This window comes from Erpetoichthys calabaricus, chromosome 5 (genome assembly GCF_900747795.2).
Source record: "Erpetoichthys calabaricus chromosome 5, fErpCal1.3, whole genome shotgun sequence".
NCBI classification, from domain to species: Eukaryota; Metazoa; Chordata; class Cladistia; order Polypteriformes; family Polypteridae; genus Erpetoichthys; species Erpetoichthys calabaricus.
Window position 1 is genome coordinate 250,555,175 of NC_041398.2, and position 11,928 is coordinate 250,567,102.

The window sequence follows — 11,928 nt, forward strand, 5'->3', positions numbered from 1 at the left end:
CTGACTGCCTGCCGTCTCCGTAATCTTTTCTCCTTTTACCCCACCCAGCCACAGGGGATGCACAAGCCAGTGTGTTTCTTCTCGCCAGTCCCAAGCCCAGATAAATGGGGAGGGTTACATCAGGAAGTGCATCCGGTGTAAAATTTTGCCAAATCAATATGCGGACAACAATACAAATTTCCATACCGGATCAGTCGAGCCTCGGGTCAACAACGACCCCCACCAGTACTGTTAGCCAACAGGGTGCTGGCGGAAATTGGGCTATTGTTGGCCGAAGAAGAGGGAGGAGACGTGTCTGGAGACAGGAGGAGAGGAGGAAGATAAAGAGAGTGGAACTGAGGGTAGGAACTTTGAATGTTGGCAGTATGACTGGTAAGGGGAGAGAGTTAGCAGATATGATGGAGAGAAGGAAGGTTGATAAATTGTGTGTGAAGAGACTAAATGGAAGGGGAGTAAGGCCAGGTGGATCAGAGGTGGGTTCAAATTGTTCTATCATGGGGTGGATAGGAGGAGAAATGGAGCAGGGGTTATTCTGAAGGAACAGCATGTCAAGAGTGTTCTGGAGGTGAAAAGAGTGTCAGACAGAGTGATGATGATGAAGCTGGAAATTGGAGGTGTGATGATGAAGGTTGTTAGTGCATATGCACCGCAAGTTGGGTGTGTGATGGACGAGAAAGAAGATTTTTGGAGTGAGTTGGATGAAGTGATGAACAGTGTACCCAAGGGACAGAAAGTGGTGATTGGAGTGGATTTCAATGGACATGTTGGTGAAGGGAACAGAGGAGATGAGGAGGTGATGGGTAGGTATGGTGTCAAGGAGAGGAATGAAGAAGGTCAGAGGATAGTGGATTTTGCCAAAAGGATGGACATGGCTGTGGTGAATGTGTATTTTAAGAAGAGGGAGGAACACTGGGTGACGTACAAGAGTGGAGGAAGATGTACACAGGTAGATGACATCCTATGCAGAAGAGTCGATCTGAAGGAGATTGAAGACTGCAAAGTGGTGGCAGGAGAAAGTGTAGTTAAGCAGCATAGGATGGTGGTCTGTAGGATGACGTTGGAGATCAAGAAGAGGAGCAGAGTGAGGGCAGAGCCAAGGATCAAATGGTGGAAGTTGAAAAAGCAAGACTGCAAGGTTGAGTTTAGGGAGGAGGTGAGACAGGCACTGGGTGGCAGTGAAGAATTACCAGACAGTTGGGAAACTACAGCAGATGTAGTAAGGGGGACAGCAAGAAGGGTGCTTGGCATGACATCTGGACAGAGGAAGGAGGAAAAGAAAACCTGGTGGTGGAATGAGGAAGTACAGGAGAGTATACAGAGGAAGAGGGTGGCAAAGAAGAAGTGGGACAGTCAGAGAGATGCAGAAAGTAGACAAGAGTACAAGGAGATAAGGCACAAGGTGAAGAGAGAGGTGGCGAAGGCTAAAGAAAAGGCGTATGATGAGTTGTATGAGAGGTTGGTCACTAAGGAGGGAGAAAAGGACCAGTGGGCTACAGAGAGGGACCAAGGTGGGAAAGACATGCAGCAGGTTAGGGTGATGAAGGATAAAGATGGAAACGTACTCACAAGTGAGGAGAGTGTGTTGGAGAAGATGGAAAGAGTACTTTGAGAGGCTGATGAATGAAGAGAATGAGAGAGAGAATAGGTTGGATGATGTGGAGATAGTGAATCAGGATGTGCAACGGATTAGCAAGGAGGAAGTAAGGACAGCGAGGAAGAGGATGAAAAATGGAAAAGCCGTTGGTCCAGATGATATACCTGTGGAAGCATGGAGGTGTTTAGGAGAGATGGCAGTGGAGTTTTTAACCAGATTGTTTAATGGAATCGTGGAAAGTGAGAGGATGATGAGGAGTGGAGAAGAAGTGTACTGGTGGGCCAATATTTAAGAATAAGGGGGATGTGCAGAACTGCAGTAACTACAGGGGGAAAAAATTGATGAGCCACATGAAGGTATAGCAAAGAGTAGTGGAAGATCAGTTAAGAAGTGAGGTGATGATTAGTGAGCAGCAGGATGGTATCATGTCAAGAAAAAGCACCACAGATGTAATGTTTGCTCTGAGGATGTTGATGGAGAAGTTTAGAGAGAAGGCCAGAAGGAGTTGCATTGCGTCTTTGTGGACCTGCAGAAAGAACATGACAGGGTGACTGAGAGGATATGTGGTATTGTATGAGGAAGTCAGGAGTGGCAGAGAAGTACGAAAGAGATGTACAGGATATGGACGAGGGAAGTGTGACTGTAGTGAGGTCTGCGGTAGGAGTGACGGAGGTGGGATTACATCAGGGATCGGCTCTGAGCCCTTTCTTATTTGTAATGGTGATGGACAGGCTGACAGACGAGATTAGACAGGAGTCACCGTGGACTGTGATGTTTGCTGATGACATTGTGATCTGCAGGTTGAGGAGACCCTGGAGAGGTGGAGATATGAGAGGAGAGGAATGAAGGTCAGTAGGACCACCAAGACAGAATACGTGTGTGTGAATGAGAGGGAGGTCAGTGGAATGGTGAGGATGAGGGAGTAGAGTTGGAGAAGGTGGAGGAGTTTAAATACTTGGGATCAACAGTACAGAGTAATGGGGATTGTGGAAGAGAAGTGAAGAGGAGAGTGCAGGCAGGGTGGAGTGGGTGGAGAAGAGTGTCAGGAGTGATGTGTGACAGACGGGTATCCGCAAGAGTGAAAGGGAAGGTCAACAGCATGGTAGTGAGACCAGCTGTGTTATATGTGCTGGAGACGGTGGCACAGGAGACAGAGCTGGAGGTGGCAGAGCTAAAGATGTTAAGAGTGGGATTGGGTGTGACGATTGGGTGATTGGGTGGGTCAGCTCAGGTGGGATGGTTGAGAGACAAAGTCAGAGAGGTGAGATTGCGTTGGTTTGAACATGTGCAGAGGAGAGATGCTGGGTATATTGGGAGAAGGTGCTAAGGATAGAACTGCTAGGCAAGAGGAGAAGAGGAAGGTCTAAGAGAAGGTCTATGGATGTGGTGAGAAAGGACATGCAGGTGATGGGTGTGACAGAGCAGGATGACGAGGACAGGAAGATATGGAATTAGATGATCCGCTGTGGCGACCCCTAACGGGAGGAGCCGAAAGAAGAAGAAGATCCTCCCATTCTCTTTCTCTCCTTTCCTTTTCTTTGTTGTTCTTCTCGCTCTGTCATCAATCCCCTTTCCTCTGCCATGTAGGCTGCTTTGTACGTCCTGATTGAGAGCAGATGTGACCCTCTGCCCACTCTGAGGTGTGAATGAGGAACCTGACTAATCCGCTCAAATTTACATGCCAAGTGCCGCAATCAACCCCTGAGTGGTCCAATCCTTCTATGATCAGGATGTCCTGGCCAGTTAAGGGCCCCAGTGGCCCGTCACAATATATATATACTGTATATAAAGAAGATCTATCTCTCTAATCCTGGCAACTACACTATCTATCTATCTATCTATCTATCTATCTATTGAGGAATAATAAAAAAATTTGAATCAATATATTAAATAATAGTTGAACAAAGAATCTTGGACTGAGGACATTTTGACCTATTTTTGTACTTAGATATACAAATCTAAAATGCCTTGATGATTACTATCTGTGTGCATTTGGGTGGATGGAAAATATATTATTATGCAAACCAGCTGATGCTAAGAAAATGTATATGTATATATATTTGCAAGTATAAGAGTTCTTTGTGTTAACCATATGAATGCATTAAGATTGTTAAAAGAGGGAAACCATTAACTGTATAATCATTTTAACAATATAAGTATATTACTAGTTTGTATTAATAGGCTATGGATTAATTGATTATTAATATGACTTACTTAAATTAATGAACTAAAGATTAATTGTTTATTATTAACAATTACATATAAAAATTAAGTGTGTATGCAAAGCTGAAAGAACAAACTTTCAACATTTTTATCAAACTGCTGACTTATAGTCTGTACTCAGGAAAACTGCTAATCTTTTTTATTTTCGAAACGTCTGTAATTTTTGTTTAATCAACAGTAATAGGTTCTTTCACTTCTTCTTCAATCGTTTTGAACAAATGTGTTGTAATATTACTAAATTCCCCCAAAGAATTGTGTAACCTTGTCTTATGACAGACTGCCTCTGTAAGATGTAAATCTTTGTTATAATATAAAGCTCACCCCCCCAAGATGGGGCTATTGCTGGTAACTGTCAGTGACACAAAGCTGACAGGGGCTACAGTGGTCTCTCTGCTCACCAAGAATTAAGAAATTGCTTTCTTACTTTATATCTGCTGTCTGCCTGCTGTTTGCCTTGAACCTTCATCCACACTATCTATCTATTGTTAATATAGTATCTATCTATCTATCTATCTATCTATCTATCTATCTATCTATCTATCTATCTATCTATCTATCTATCTATCTATCTATCTATCTATCTATCTATCTATCTATCTATCTATCTATCTATTATATAGTGCCTTTCACATCTATCTATCTATCTATCTATCTATCTATCTATCTATCTATCTATCTATCTATCTATCTATCTATCTATCTATCTATTATATAGTGCCTTTCATATCTATCTATCTATATAGAAGAGTTGGGGCACCTGTAGGAAGACGGGGCTCCCGTTGATAAGGACTTCTGGCAGGAGGTTCCAGGCAGTAAAACACCAGAAGTCATGTCATAGATGTTGAAGCTGTCAGTCCTCCTGTCTGCAGAAGTAGAAAAAGATAAGGTGTAAGACAACAGCGCCCTCTTGTGTTCTGGTGGGAAACAACTTTGCCCCAATGATCACACATGTGACTATACAGTACCTGCCAAATAATACAAAGAGTATGTGACATGTATTTCACCCTAATTGTGGCTCATCAGGTGTATGCACCTTTGCTATCTATCTATCTATCTATCTATCTATCTATCTATCTATCTATCTATCTATCTATCTATCTATCTATCTGTGTTTCCATTTACAGTGTATACCCCCCTGCCCCAGAGACACACAAGAACCTCTGGCTTGTACAATGAAGAGCTGCTGCTGCTGCTGCTGCTGCTGTCAATGGCAGGCCTGTACCTGCAGGTGGCGCTAAGATGGCGAGAGCAGCCCTGATTGTACCTCAGATTCACTTTGACAGGCCTCAGCACCTGAATAACTGGCAGCCTGTTGTCTCTTCAGAAGCACCAGGCCAGCAGATCCCAAGTTGCCTGGTTGAAGACGCCAGTGATCAGAATGGAGTAAATCATCAGCAGCTAAAATGACAAATTAAGGAAACGTTACGGGACTTGACCATCGGGGCACTGAAGGAATGGCTGCTGAAAGTGGGGCTTTGCAGTCCTTTGTGAATAATCAATTAAACGTCAGGCACTCCAAGCAGAACGCTTCAGCTGTATTTCAAAACCAATTCAGTGATGTCTTAATAAAAACTCTCACCTTTAAACAAACAAGCTAACATGAGCCGTCCCGAGCCTGACAAGACTTTTGACTGCTGCTGTAGTTGCTTCTGCCTGTACTTTATTTCAAAACGGCAGCAAAACTTTTCTGTGAACGAGGAAACCCGTGCCAGTGTGCAATTAGAGCCGAATTAGTGATTTGCCTGAAGGCTTAGGAGATTAAATTGAGGATTACTTCTGTGGAATCAGTGGAATGAAAATGGAAAAAAACAAAAAACAACAAAAAAAAATCTACAAAGTTCATAGCTTGGCCTTTTTAGAGCTGGATTAAGACGTGAGAGGCCCTGGGCAGACTTTGGTGCCCCCATATATTTCTAATTCAAAATAGAGAAAAGCCAAGCAAAATGACACCTTTTATTGGCTAACTAGAAAGATTACAATATGCAAGCTTTCGAGGCAACTCAGGCCCCTTCTTCAGGCAAGATGTAATTCTAATTCAAAATATAAACAATAATAAACTGGATAATAAAACTGTATTTCTCAAAATGAAACAAAACTTACAGTAAGATGGGAAATAAGGTTTATTTTGTAGTGTTGCACCATAGGGTCCACGGTAGAGCTGGCAATGGAAAACTTCTGTGCTGCCCCCATGCCATCCCGTGATGCCCTAAGCACAGGGGCGGACTGGTGAGCCGCGGACTCTGGTCTGGTCACGGGCCGGCCGTTTCATGAAATAAATTTAATGTACTGGTTACTGTTTGATATCAAAATTAATTTTGTAAACTACTAAACATTGTCTGTCCGATACTGCGATTTCTAAACGTAATGATTAAGTCATCAAGTTGTTTTAGTTGTCAGCACACAACGTTGCAGAGAAACATTTGGTGAAAACTGCCTTTTGCCGATTTCTGTCTTGATTCCGCTACATTTCGGTGAGCATATACACTACAGTACTTCCATTTATTTTGTCTCATATCTAGTATTTAAATTATTTGTTACTAATAAGTACAGTATTTAGATTATGTATTATGCATTTTATTGTTCTTTGGTCGTCGGCGTGAGCCATAATTAGTGTTTTTCAGCAGCGATTATTAGTATGATGAAATAAAGTTATAAAGCACCGGATAGGAATTTTTCATGTTAGGACGAAACATTTAGTTTATCATCGTTAAGTTGATGGAACATTTCAATCGTGTGAGGTTTTCATTCTAACCTCGGTTATCATGTATTTCATTGTAAATGAGCAGCTACTAGAGTACAGGCATTAGACATGTATAACGTGTAAGCCGTGTTACTACATTTTTATTTTTCATTAAATTTTATTTCTAAGCATGTCGTCAAATTGTAAGTTGTGTCTAAACAGCAGGGTGCAGATGAAGTTTGCCAACAGTTTAGCAAGTAGCGAGCCGCGTACTCATCACAATGAATAAGGGGCCGAGTGGGTCGACCTCGTCACCTCACTTGGATTAAGTTCCCCTTGGCCGGTCTTGAGACTCAGTCCGCTCCTGCCTACGCACCTGCTCATTTGGCAGCTGTGCTGCTGACGGCATTTTAAGAGAAAGTTCGGCTGTTTTATGTGTTAAAGGAGCTTCACTCGAATACCGAGGCTCTGCCGGACATGAAAAGGTTTATGGCGGCGTCCTGTCCTGACGTGTAGTCGTTTTCAGAAAGAAAGAAAGAAAGAAAGAAAGAAAGAAAGAAAGAAAGAAAGAAAGAAAGAAAGAAAGAAAGAAAGGGGTCTATTTGGTGATACAAGTCGAAATGTCGGCTGTAATCTCGTAGATTATTTCATCATTAAAGTGGAACGTCGTAAACTCCATCTTAAAATCGAGGATTCATTTCTCCAGTTTCCCAGTCCCCATCATAACTGAAGTATCCCGCTCCGCTCTGCGCCTCACATTCGAAGTGTCCGCCGGCCCAGTCGCTCATCGCTACGGGCTTCTTAAACGGCCGGCAGAGGAGCCGCGGGCAGCGATGGCCACACAGAAGGCATTAATTAAACTCATCATTTAGAATGTTAAGATTTATACTTGAAATCATTTTCATGATGAAATGCATTAAATCAAGAATATCAGATTTTACGGATAAATTAACTTTATTTAGCAGTGGGGTGTTGTACCGCATTGGACATTATGGATGTAATGAGAAGTCAAGCAAAAAGACTCCAAACAGATCACAATGTGCCAGCTTGCCAGGCCCCTTCTTAAATAATGTATACTGTTAATAATTAGACACGTGGGGGGCACTGGCGCTGCTGCCTCGCAGTAAGGGGGTCACCTCCCGGGTGTCTCCTGCCTGGACTTTATATCTTTTCCAGATGGGTTTTCTTCCAAAGACCTGCAGGTTAGAGGATTTGGTGACCCGCTACTCGTGCACAAGTGTGTGTGTGTGTTTGTATTCACCCCGTCCAGTGATTGTTCCTGTCTTGTGCCCGATGCTTGCTGGGACGGGTGTGACTCTGGATAGATGGATGAAATAATTGCAAGTGTATAACCAAGAGTTTTTCAATGTTATTTAAAAGTTTTGAAGAATCGGTGTTCTATCATTTATAGCTAGTCATACTTTCACGAAGTAACAGATATCAATTTTAAGATGGAGTTCACGACTTTAGTGACAAATTAAATGAAAGTTGAAATTTCGACTTTAATCACAAATTGACCCTTTTATATTCACTTTGTCCCCTTTTCTCTGTCCCAATTGCTCGGCTGTGACGACTTCCGCTGTTCAATAAACCTTTCAACGTTTTTCTCTTCCATCACGTGAGCCTCTCGGCCAGGTGACCGCCCACCTCCCGCACCTGTCAATCAAGCGTCTTGTCCGGCCGAACTTTAACCAGTGGGCCCTACAAAGCGCTCTGAACCTCCAGGAGTTTAGAATTTCTTGGATCTGGGTTCTTTATTTCTCTGTATATTTGTCAATCAAGCTAAACAAACAAACAAACAAACCGGGCTGTCGACTGTGCAGCTCTTACCGGATTACAGTACTGCTATTTCACATGATGGTGCGCTTCAAAGAAAACAGGGGGGCGCGCGCGTGCATTTTGTCAGATGTCATTTTCTGGACCTGCTTGACAAAAAAGATGCAGCAGTGATGGAGCTTCGGAGCAGTGGAGGCGGCGCCGGGCTGCGGTCGTGCGGGACGTGATGGAGACGACGTGGGCGCGCTGGTCTGACTGGACGTTTGTGCGCCCCCCTCATTCGAACGTACTTTAAAAACGTGCAGGATACATGAAATTATTATAATGTGCAATGAGAAGTGCAGACCCGTCGGCGGACACGTCTTACACAAACTACTATTAGTAGCAGTAGTAGTAATAATATTATGCACTGCACTGGCAATCGGAAGGTTGCTGGTTCGAATCCCGTAAATGCCAAATAGGGACTCTGCTCTGTTGGGCCCTTAACCTGCAATTGCTGAGTGCTTTGAGTAGTGAGAAAAGCGCTATAGAAATACAAAGAATTATTATTAATACTACTAATAATAATATATTATTACCAGTACTACTACTATTTCTACTACTACTACTAATAATAATAATAAGTAGTAATAATAATAATAATAATAATATATTATTATTAATATATTACTACTACAACTACTACTACTATTATTAATAATAATAAGTAGTAATAATAATATTTTATTGTTAATATATTACTAATACTACTACTAATAATAATAAGTAGAAGTAGCAATAATAATAATAATTAGTAGTAGTACTAGTAATAATATTATCATTAATAATAATACTCTTATTACTATCACTACTACCAATAATAATAATAAGTAGCAATAATAATAATATATTAGTAGTAAGTAGTATTATGATGATGATGATGATGATGATGATTATTCTTCTTCTTGTTATTATGATTGTCTTTCCTTCAAGTCCTCTTCCATTCACTCCTGAGGCCAAGTCCATCCCTTGAGCTCAGGGTTACTGCCAGGCGGCTCTGGTGGTTCCCTTGATGGATGAAGTCCTCCTCCTTCACTACTACATCAGGTGTGTTAGTCTTGAGTTCTTTATCACTTTGTGTTGATGTATCCCATAATAAAGTCGCCTCATCGTTTTTAGTCACCACTGACGGCTCATGTTTGTAACGTGTGCCTTTGACTTGGACCTCACGGTGTTTGCGTGTTGCCCAATGGAGGTCGGCTGCTGTTTGTATTCCGTGTTGAGACTGGAGGGTCTGTGGTGCTCCTCCTACACGTCAGGTTGGTGCCGTCTTTGGAGATCTTATTCCACTTGGTCCTGAGCAGCAGTGATGTGCCTTTCTGTTTCTGACTTCAGGCCTGCAGTTTGTAGCCACTGGTTTGTGTGGGCCTGGTCCGCGTCTTTGTCATTTATTCATCTCCAATTCTGTCCATGTAAAGGTTCTTCTTCCCATTTGCTCTTTAGTTGTGGAGCAAAAGTAATACAAAAGAGAGAAAGAGAGAAAGAGAGAGAGAGAGAATGAGAGAGAGCGGAGAGAGACCCCCTGAAAGATCTCATTTGGGTTATTAATGTTAAGGGTCCCTCATTGTGGTCGAGTTGCCGGGTTGTCTTCCACTTTGTCATATTGGCTCTCATGATCGGTTGTTATCCCGCTGTGAGGGTCCGAGTCCGAGGCTTTCTTAACCCGAGCTGCTCTGCAGTTCTTTATGCCCACACTGATCTCCTCCATTATTCCTTCGTTTACCAGCCATAGCTCCCTATCCTGTGGCCTTCTTGTCCCACTGGTAGCACATTATTGCCCAGCTGATGCCCAGCGATGCTAACGGCAAACGTTTTTTGGTTCCCAGATGCACCGTCCACATCATGGTTCCTTTTATTTAAATTCATGACAAGTTCCATAAATGAAAATCAATTCTTAGTGGGTCCATATATCAGGCTATGTTCAGGTTTTCTTGATCTGTTCGTATCCTGCTGGTCGCCCCGGCAGACGTTAAACATTTCTGTTTGGTCCCCATTTTAGGACCTTTTTTTTTGTAAAGCCATTTCCTTTGCTGAGACCCCCTCCCCAGAATAATGCGGCCCCTGGCCCAACAAGGGTGGAACCACATGACCCCCGTAAAGTGTTTTTAAGAGTTTAAGGCCACTTTTTGGATTATCTCGTCTCGTTGCCCAATGGTGTCAAAATGCCGAGGGCAGGGCGACTGGTATTACGCCACACACGCCTTTCAACATTCCGGTTGTGCAACTGGAGGCGATGGAGAAATGCTGGAGGGGCAGAACATCAGTCTTCTCAGCCTCTGACCTGAGCCTCACGCAACGGGCAGAGTGAGGCACCCAGAGGGGCACAGAGTCTTCAACGGCTTAGCAGGAAACATAATGGGGTGGCACGTCGGTCTGCTATCTCTGGGCTCACATCCTGGCCTGGGCAGTACCTGTGGGAAGTTAATCCTAATTCTTTATATTTGTATTGCACTTTCCTCACTGCTCAAAGGGCTCTCCACACAGGGAGGACCCGGGATGTGAACCCACAATCTCCTTAATGCCAGGCAACACCGCTACCACTGCGCCAACTGCACTGGGGGCACAATCCTCTCCAAGCTGCTTTAGTTTTTGTATACTACTCTAATTTTCCTCCCACATCACAAAGATGTCTTTCTTTCTTTCTTTCTTTCTTTCTTTCTTTCTTTCTTTCTTTCTTTCTTTCTTTCTTTCTGTAAGAACCATTTGCTAGTTATTAACGTTCTATTAAATGCTTGCCTAAATACTAGTTCATAGCCTATGGGAGGTTCTTATAACCCCCACAAGTTGAATCGAGTTGGTAATATTTAACTACTTTTTGCCCCTTGGACTATAGAATGGTCTCAGCTGGTGACCTGCCTCGCCATATTGAAGGCATGTGGGCACACGGTGTTAAACTGTGCCTTACGTGTTCAATAGTAGGAAAGGTAACACGTGCAGCGCCGTATGTTAGAGCGCACTGAAGATGAAGATAAAGCATCTCTTCATATAGAGATGACTGAAGTTTAACAAGAAAACCTAAGTTTAGAGAAGAGACATTTTGTTCACATTTTATTTTTGCCTTTTATTCTATGTGTGTAACAACCTTTTTCTTTATTCTTGTGTGGACGGTTTGCTTTGAATTTTCACTAAATCTTTTAAAACAAACTTTTGGACTGAGACATTTCTTTCGGCACGCATTTTACCCGTGCTTGATCCTGCCTTATGCATCTGCAGCTACACTTTCTTTCTTTCTTTCTTTCTTTCTTTCTTTCTTTCTTTCTTTCTTTCTTTCTTTCTTTCTTTCTTTCTTTCTTTCTTTCTTTCTTTCCAATACAATACAATTTATTTATTTATTATTTATTTATGTATTTTTATGTAGCCCAAAATCACACATGTGGTGGGTGCACCAGCGCGCTATTAGCATACACACCCATCCTCCTCCTCCTCCTCCTCCTCTATTAATTAAATTGTCTTTTCGCTTGACCTTTGGAGCTCAGAGCACACAGCAATTTTCAGATGAATGTCTTTGCTCAAGGGAGCCCAACAGAGTACAATACAATACAATTTATTTTTGTGTAGCCCAAAATCACCCAAGGAGTGCCGCAATGGGCTTTAACTATCTATCTATCTATCTATC